Source organism: Oncorhynchus clarkii, chromosome 18 (assembly GCF_045791955.1).
Source record: "Oncorhynchus clarkii lewisi isolate Uvic-CL-2024 chromosome 18, UVic_Ocla_1.0, whole genome shotgun sequence".
In the NCBI taxonomy this organism is placed as follows: Eukaryota; Metazoa; Chordata; class Actinopteri; order Salmoniformes; family Salmonidae; genus Oncorhynchus; species Oncorhynchus clarkii.
In genome coordinates this window covers 18808859-18817617 of record NC_092164.1, presented here as the reverse complement: position 1 = coordinate 18817617, position 8759 = coordinate 18808859, and the positions used below count along the sequence as shown (strand labels likewise).

At 42.6% G+C, this 8759-nt stretch overlaps 1 pseudogene; it reads left to right on the top strand.

Annotated features, from left to right (window-relative positions):
- Window positions 1-653: 653 nt before the first annotated feature.
- On the top strand, window positions 654-8159 carry LOC139372505 (ATP-binding cassette sub-family C member 4-like; annotated as a pseudogene).
- Window positions 8160-8759: the final 600 nt, after the last annotated feature.

Here is an 8759-nt window from a genome sequence, read left to right as displayed (position 1 = left end):
ATGTTGCTCTCCGGTTTTGTGACGAAACAAAAGATGTGATTGAATTTATTCTGCCACTGTGTCTTATTGTCTCAGCCCTATGCCTATACAGTGCCTTCGGAAAGTATTCAGACCTCTTGACTTTTTCCACATTTTGTTAAATAACAGACTTATTCTAAAATGTATTAAATATTTTGTTTCTCTCAGCAATATACACATCATACCCCATAATGACAAAGCGAAAACAGGTTTTTAGAAATGGTTTAAAATGTATAACAAATAAAAAACAGAAAAACCTTATTTACATTAGTATTCAGACCCTTTGCTATGAGACTCGAAATTGAGCTCAGGTGCATCCTCTTTCCATTGATCATCCTTGAGATGTTTCTACAACTTGATTGGAGTCCACCTGTGGTAAATTCAATTGATTGGACATGATTTGGAAAGGCACACACCTGTCTATATAAGGTCCCACAGATGCACCGTGCATGTCAGAGCAAAAACCAAGGCATGGTTAGGACATCTACTTTGTGCATGACACAAGTCATTTTTCCAACATTTGTTTACAGACAGATGATTTCACTTATAATTCACTGTATCACAATTCCAGTGGGTCAGAAGTTTACATACACCAAGTTGACTTTGCCTTTAAACAGATTGGAAAAGCTTTAAAAGCTTCTGATAGGCTAATTGACATCATTTGAGTCAATTGGAGGTGTATCTGTGGATGTATTTCAAGGCCTACCTTCAAACTCAGTGCCTCTTTGCTTGACATTATGGGAAAATCAAAAGAAAATCAGCCAACACCTCCAAAAAAACATAGAGACATCCACAAGTCTGGTTCATCATTTGGGAGCAATTTCCAAACACCTGAAGGTACCAAGTTCATCTGTTAAAAACAATAGTACGCAAGTATAAACACCATGGGACCACGCAGCTGTCATACCGCTCAGGAAGGAGACGCGTTCTGTCTCATAGAGATTAAGATATTTTGGTGCGAAAAGTGTAAATCAATCCCAGAACAACAGCAAAGGACCTTGTGAAGATGCTGGAGGAAACGGGTACAAAAGTATCTATATCCACAGTAAAATGAGTCCTATATCAACATAACCTGAAAGGTCACTCATCAAGGAAGAAGCCACTGCTCCATAACTGCCATAAAAAAACAAGACTACGGTTTGCAACTGCACATGGGGACAAATGTCATACTTTTTTGAGAAATGTCCTCTGGTCTGATGAAACAAAAATAGAACTGTTTGGCCATAATGACCATCGTTATGTTTGGAGGAAAAAGGGTGAGGCTTGCAAGCTGAAGAATACCATCCCAACCACGAAGCACGAGGGTGGGAGCATCATGTTGTGGGTGCGCTTTGCTGCAGGAGGGACTGGTGCACTTCACAAAATAGATGGCATCATGAGGTAGGAAAATTATGTGCATATATTGAAGCAACATCTCAAGACATCAGTCAGGAAGTTAAAGCTTGGTCGTAGGTGGGTCTTCCAATTGGACAATGACCCCAAGCATACTTCCAAAGTTGTGGCAAAATGGCTTAAGGACAAAAAAGTCAAGGTATTGGAGTGGCCATCACAAAGCCCTGACTGTAATCCTATAGAAATTGTGTGGGCAGAACTGAAAAAGCGTGTGCGAGCAAGGGGGCCTACAAACCTGACTCAGTTACACCAGCTCTGTCAGGAGGAATGGGACAAAATTCACCCAACTTATTGTGGTAAGCTTGTAGAAAGCTACCTGAAACATTTGACCCAAGTTAAACCATTTAAAAGCAATGCTACCATATACTAATTGAGTGTATGTCAACTTCTGACCCACTGGCAATGTGATTAAAGAAATAAAAGCTGAAATAAATCACCCTCTACTATTATTCTGACATTTCATATTCTTAAAATAAAGTGGTGATCCTAACTGACCTAAGACAGGGCATTTTTACTAAGATTAAATGTCAGGAATTGTGAAAAAGTGAGTTTAAATGTATTTGGCTAAGGTGTATGTAAACTTCTGAGTTCAACTGTATACATTACATGCAAACTCCAGATGTTTGGTGAGGTGTGACTTTCGTGTGTCGGTTTCAGGGTCACATGGTGACATGGGGGACGTACATTGAACTCCAGCGCTCTGGGGTCAACATCACCTCCCTGCTGAAGAGGGAAGAGGAGGAGGGGTCACAAGCCCCAGGAGCAGAGACTGAAAGCCGCTTGCTGCACCCTCTCGCAGAATTCAGTGGTCTCTCACACCGCCTCCATACGCTCTGTTAAAGATGGAACTGAACAGCTTCCTGTGCCCCCCCCCACTTCCGGTTCAGCCCTTAGATAGTCACTAGGAGCATTTTCACTCTGTGTCCATTATGATATTTTGTAGCAAAGCAGTGAGTGAAGAAAGTTACCTGTGTTTGCTCTTTTTGTCCACAAGAAGGCGTACAAACCTTTAGTAGAAGTTTGCCAGACACAGCAAATTCCGTCACACGCAATATCTCAGACAGCACTGACACGATTTTGACGACACTTGGGTGAATGATGTCTTGCCATAGAGATTCGGCATTTACACAATTACACTGATTTGGCCCAAGGCAGTATCTCTAATAATTAACTGAAATTCTTTAGTAACACGTACAAATGTTTTTTTTGCCACTGCAAAAGAAGTTAATTTGTATCTTGTTGACATGCTCAGATTCCCCAGCACAGGGGTTGTGTAAATTCTCAACGTCCCTCCTGCTTGAACCTCTACAGAGTTTCTCCTACACAGAGTGCACAGAATGACTCACTTTGCACAGTTGTCATGCATAATTTTATTTGCAGTGGCTTTAATGAATAGCCCCAATAAATCCTATGATGTTTGTGTAATGCAGGCAGAGCCTGTCCAGACAGTAGTCGAGGAGAGCCGCTCGGAGGGGACCATCGGCGTCAAGTACCTGAAGGCAGGCGCCAACATCCTGGTGTTGATAGGAGTTGTATTACTTCAGTTCCTAGCTCAGGTAATGACATCATAACCCCAGTACAACTACATGGTCAAAAACAGCAATAGTAGTGCGGAAGAAACTCAATCTGATGACGACTTCATTAAATGATATAGGTCTACTAACATATGTTTTTGTGTGCAGGCAGCATACATTCTACAGGACTGGTGGCTGGCATATTGGTAAGACGTTTTAATTTCACTGTTCATTTCCAGTCATGCAACTGTCATGTTACCCTTTTAACATGCTGTGTTGGGACTGGCTCTGTCTCCTCTGTGATTGACAGGGCAGGAGAGCAGGAGAAGCTCAACGTTAACGGCACTGTGACCGTCCAAAATGGTGTCAACGTCACTGAAGAGCTGAGCCTGGATTTCTACCTCGGCATTTACGCAGGTGAGACACCGTGGAAACCCTACTCTGGAAATTGTTTTGCTTCTCCTACAATAGTGTCATTGTTAAGGGATTTTTATCAATAATGACTAAATGATGTATACATTTCAATCAGAACTATGACTAAACAGAATACTATAATGTTACTGTATGGATGTATGAATCTTATTATAATCATAGTACTGAATATAATGTGTGTAATTATAATCAAGAATTAGAACAAAGACTGTCTGTTCCTTGGTAGAAACGAATGAAGTTCTCGTCAGACTGGCTAGAACGCTGTGTTCCTTATCTCTACACAGGGAGACCTTGGGCTGGTAGTAAATTATCTAACAGGTGGTGGACGATGTGGGAAGGCTTGTGAACTATACTGCCATTGTATCGGAGTGGAGGAAGGACCGTTCAAAACCTATGACATCATTTTTAGTTTATAACCAGTTGTAAATTGTACCATGATCAGTACTCTCGATAATAAATGCTATTGATTGATTTTGAGACTGGTCTATGTCCATTTTATGCAAATAAGTATCTTACGAATTCTTAGAAATGGGCTGAGTGTATTAATTAATAAACATATAGGAATGAAATTCCTTTAACAGTCATGCAGGCTCTTTCTTCCTCTATAACCTTTGTGTGTCTGTCTGTGTTACAAAATGTAACATCCTAAAATGGGAAATCTGTGTTTTCAGGTTTGACTGGAGCAACACTCATCTTTGGCTTTGCCAGGAGTCTGATGATGTTCAATGTGCTGGTGAAAGCTGCTCAGTCTCTGCACAACCGCATGTTCAACTCTATCCTCCGGACACCTGTACGCTTCTTTGACATCAACCCAATTGGTGAGCCATAAGCCATGCACAAACTGGAACATATAGGGAAAGAGATTTTCTGTTGCCACAGTTTTGTGTTGAGAGATGCTGCATTTGTGTTTACTTGAGGTCAGACATATCATATCTGTAGACAAAGAAAGAAAAGTCTTTAAATTCCTGGTGTTGTCTCCTCTTGTGTCCCAGGAAGAGTCCTCAACCGCTTCTCTAAGGACATCGGCCAACTGGACGCGGCCTTACCTTGGACCTTTGTGGACTTCATTCAGGTGAGCCACGACACATTTTGGCCCTGCATCTTCACAAGATGTTTTACAAACTCACCAGAGAACTTAGTCTGTAAATATGTTGATTGAGATGTGTAACCCAGTTCTCAGAACTATTAGTGGTGACTCTGAAACTGCCTCCTGGTCTATTTGGCCTTTCATCTTGTTCATGCTGGTATTCGTGCCAGGATGGAATGTTCGTCCATAACAGCTCTTTCAAGAATCCAGCCTGAGGGTTTTCTGAAGCTTCTTAATGCCGCTCTCTATTGTGCTTTTAGTTTCACGTTTTAACGTACTGCACAAGTACAGTGGAATGCCTTTCTTGCAAGCTCTAAACCCAACAATGCAGTAATCAATGTAGAACTAAAAATAACAGAACAAAAACATGAGAAATAAGAACACTAGAAATTAAGTATGCATACTATATACAGGGTCAGTTGGTTCCAGTACCATATTTACAATGTGCAGGGATACTGGAGTGGTAGAGGTGATATGTATATGGGTAAGGTGACTAGGCATCAGGATGTATGATAAACAGAGTAGCAGCAGCTAATATGATGATATGTATTTGTGTGTGTGTGCACATGGAGTGTGTAGAGTCCTGTGAGTGAGCATAGAGACACAATTAAATACAAGGATACCTCGAATAGTCCGTGTAGCCATTTTCTTTAGCTATTTAGAAGTATTATGGCTTGTGGATAGAAGCTGTTCAGGAGCCTGTTGCTGTCAGACTTGATCCACTGGTACCGCTTACTGTGCAGAAGCAGACAGAACAGTCTATGGCTTGTGTGGCTGGAATTTTTAATGACTTTCTTGGCCTTCCCTTCCTGGATGTCAGGGAGCTCACCCCCAATGATGTACTGGGTTTCTTAGAGAAGCCATGCTAGTACAAAAGCCAGGGCTGTTGGACTGACGTGGTTAATTCACTGTCCTCAGATGACGCCAGTGGAAAGGATGGTGGAGTACACAGAGCTGGAGAGTGAAGCACCCTGGGAAACCCAGAAGCGTCCTCCTCCTGAGTGGCCAAGCCAAGGCCTCATCACCTTTGACCGGGTCAGCTTCTCCTACAGCTCAGACGGACCTGTGGTCCTGAAGGACATGAAGGCCATGTTCAGGCCCAAAGAGAAGGTTGGCATCGTGGGCAGGACAGGTGCGGGGAAAAGTTCCCTTGTATCGGCGCTCTTCCGCCTGGCAGAGCCAGAGGGCAGGATCTACATCAATGGAGATCTGACCTCCGAGATCGGCCTTCATGACCTGCGCCAGAAGATGTCCATCATACCTCAGGTAGTTACTGTTGGTGGGTCTTCTGTGGCTGCTCTGTCCCTTAGTCCTTCTGAATGTAGTAAAGGAAAGGCTTCTAGTTCAGATATGGCTCTGTTAGAGCTTATTACATTTTTCTGTTTGTGGCCCCTCTGTTCTGCAGGACCCAGTGCTTTTCACAGGCACTATGAGGAAGAACCTGGACCCTTTCAGCCAGCACACAGACGAGGACCTGTGGAACGCTCTCCAAGAGGTACTGCGCCTCAGACTCCCATTGATGCAGATACAGTAACGAGATATACTCACACACATTTACATACAGGTTAATGGGCTTTTGGTGGCATCAAGGTTTTACTCCAGTAACTGTTTTCTCTCCAGGTCCAGCTGAAGTCTGTGGTGGAGGAGCTGCCCAATAAGATGGAGACGGTTCTGGCTGATTCGGGCACCAACTTCAGTGTGGGTCAGAGGCAGCTGGTCTGTCTGGCCCGGGCCGCCCTGAGGAAGAACCGCATCCTCATCATCGACGAGGCCACGGCCAACGTGGACCCCAGGTAAAGAGCTTCCTCTCTCACACACACGTTGCCATGGAGGACCTCCCGCCTGTCCTTTAGAGCTGAGCAGCTGACATGCTTTAATGCTGCGTTCATAGCCAAGTGGGAAGGTGGTATTTACCACTTATGACTGGGAAAAATCCACTTGAAGGCCCCTCCAACTGGTAATTACTAGTGGGGAAATTTGTCCATCATCCCTGAGCTCCGACTTCTCTCACATGCTGACCTCTGACGTCACCTACTAAGGAAATTCTCAATAACAGCATTTTGGCAGTTAAATGAAACAGTAAAAACATTTTTTTTTAATATAAAAAGCAATTTAGTAATATGGTTTTCGAACACTAATTTGTTTACAGGCATGATAGCTGTAATTTTAGTTTGATGCAGCCTGTTGTCAATAAGCCACTTGTCTTTTCTCAATAAGAAAGCATGTGAATGCATCCAGCTGGTAATTACCAACTTTCCACTTGGTTATGAATGCAAAATAAGACTGGGAGGCATCTACTAGTAGACAAAAGTTTGTGTGTTTCTTCCTCCCAGCTTTGCGTGTCCTCACCTGTCTGTTTGTCTTGGCTCTGTAGTACAGACGAGCTGATCCAGAAGACGATACGAGACAATTTCAGGGAGTGCACCGTGCTCACCACCGCCTCAACACCATCATAGACAGCGATCGCATTCTGGTGAGAGCTCTCCAGTCACAATGATCACCCAACACGTCCAACTGGGTATCGGTCTACTTTTCAGTATTACAATTTAGTTTTTTTCTTAAATACACTGGTTTTCATTTAATGTCCAAGGGCTTGTCAGGTCCTTTTTGTATCCCTAATGATACACCATAGATTACTTACTATATAACTTGACTCTGTTCCCAGGTTCTAGACGCGGGTCAAATCCGCGCATACGACGAGCCCCACACCCTACTTCAGAACCACGATGGTATCTTCTTCAAGATGGTCCAGCAGACAGGCAGGCAGGAGGCCGTTGCCCTCCTGCAGTCAGCTAAACAGGTAAGTAGCACACTGACTCAACAGAGCATTTCTACTTTACTCTCCCACTCTGTTCTCTGCCAGTGAAATAGCTTAGAAATGTTCAAAGTGACATGCTACCACACAGATGTGTGGGAGTTGTGTTCTTGTGCGTCCACCACATACCTCTGGTGTTTCGGGTTGGCATCCACTAAACACTGGTTGTCTCATCTTGATTCAGGCATACAATAGCCGGAGTCGTCCCAGTACGACCAACGGCGGGGTCGGCGCAGACGGTAACTTGGTCATCTTTGAGACGGCCCTGTAAGAACCTAGAGGAGGCTTTGACTATTGTTTAAAGCCTGGAGTACTGCTCCTCGGAGTTGGCTGGCACTGCAGTCCCATGGCATTCTCCAGTCTACAGAGATCAACAGTGCCTTATCACCCAGCAAACACTACATGTTGGAAACTCCATTTGGACAGGAATCTGCAAAGCGGTGGAACGGCTTGGTCCAGTGTGCCACAGGATGAGTTGAGTTAAATCCACTGACGCAGTTGTAGGGATTTTTCCCCAAGCTACAAAAGTTGGGAAATGTTAACTGTCCCTTATTTCGTTTTTATTTTATTTATCATTTAAACGAACGTTCAATAAAAAATCTATCAATTTAAAGAAATAACCATTGAGACCCATGGCAATTTTTTGTATAATTGTGACTTGACTGATAAGTATTTTTTTGCCAGACGACTTGCGTATACAATTTACAAGGGCTAAAATTTGAGGACTCTTTCCTTAGATTCACTTGTGTGGCCTATTATCTGATTGTAAGTGTAAACTACATCACGTTTTTCATTTTTTTGCAGCAGTTTTAGATTATGATTCATCTGTTTTTGTATAATTAATATCTTAAATGTAGTAATGTGTATTCAAAGTGTAAACTTAAGTTATTTAGCCATACCAAATCAATCTCATATAAAGTGTCATTTTTTTTTTGTTGTTGCATACCAGTGATGTAAACATTTTTTTTTTACAACTTATTTGCACCAGCAGCTCCAAATATATTTACTGTATCTGCTGTAGCCACTGCATCAATGTACCAAATAGGGTTTGTGAATGTCTTCTGAAACTCAACTCAGGTAGTTTAAATATGAATCCCACTAATTATTTAGTCAAAAGGGCAATTTCTCAACAATGTTGCAAATACTGTCTGGGAGTGGCCTGAGTGGGAGGGGAAAACTGACAATTGGCTTATTGGCAGAGGTTTGGAACGCTCTTTCTTATTGGTCTATTAACTCATTTACCGCATGGTAAACTCTTATCCCAAAATTGCCTGAAATTTCAGCCTGTCTTTTCAAACAGCTCTTACACTACAAGGGCATCATCATTTTCATAATTTCATAGTATTACTCCAATAGTGTGAAAGGTATATAAAACACAGGAAAATCACATTTGGCTGCACTGGGACTTGAAATGGTGTATACGGGAGCTTTTCTAGCTTGTAATTGACTGTGCCTTTTTATATTCACATTGATCCTCATCGTCAGGTCTTGTCGGATGAGT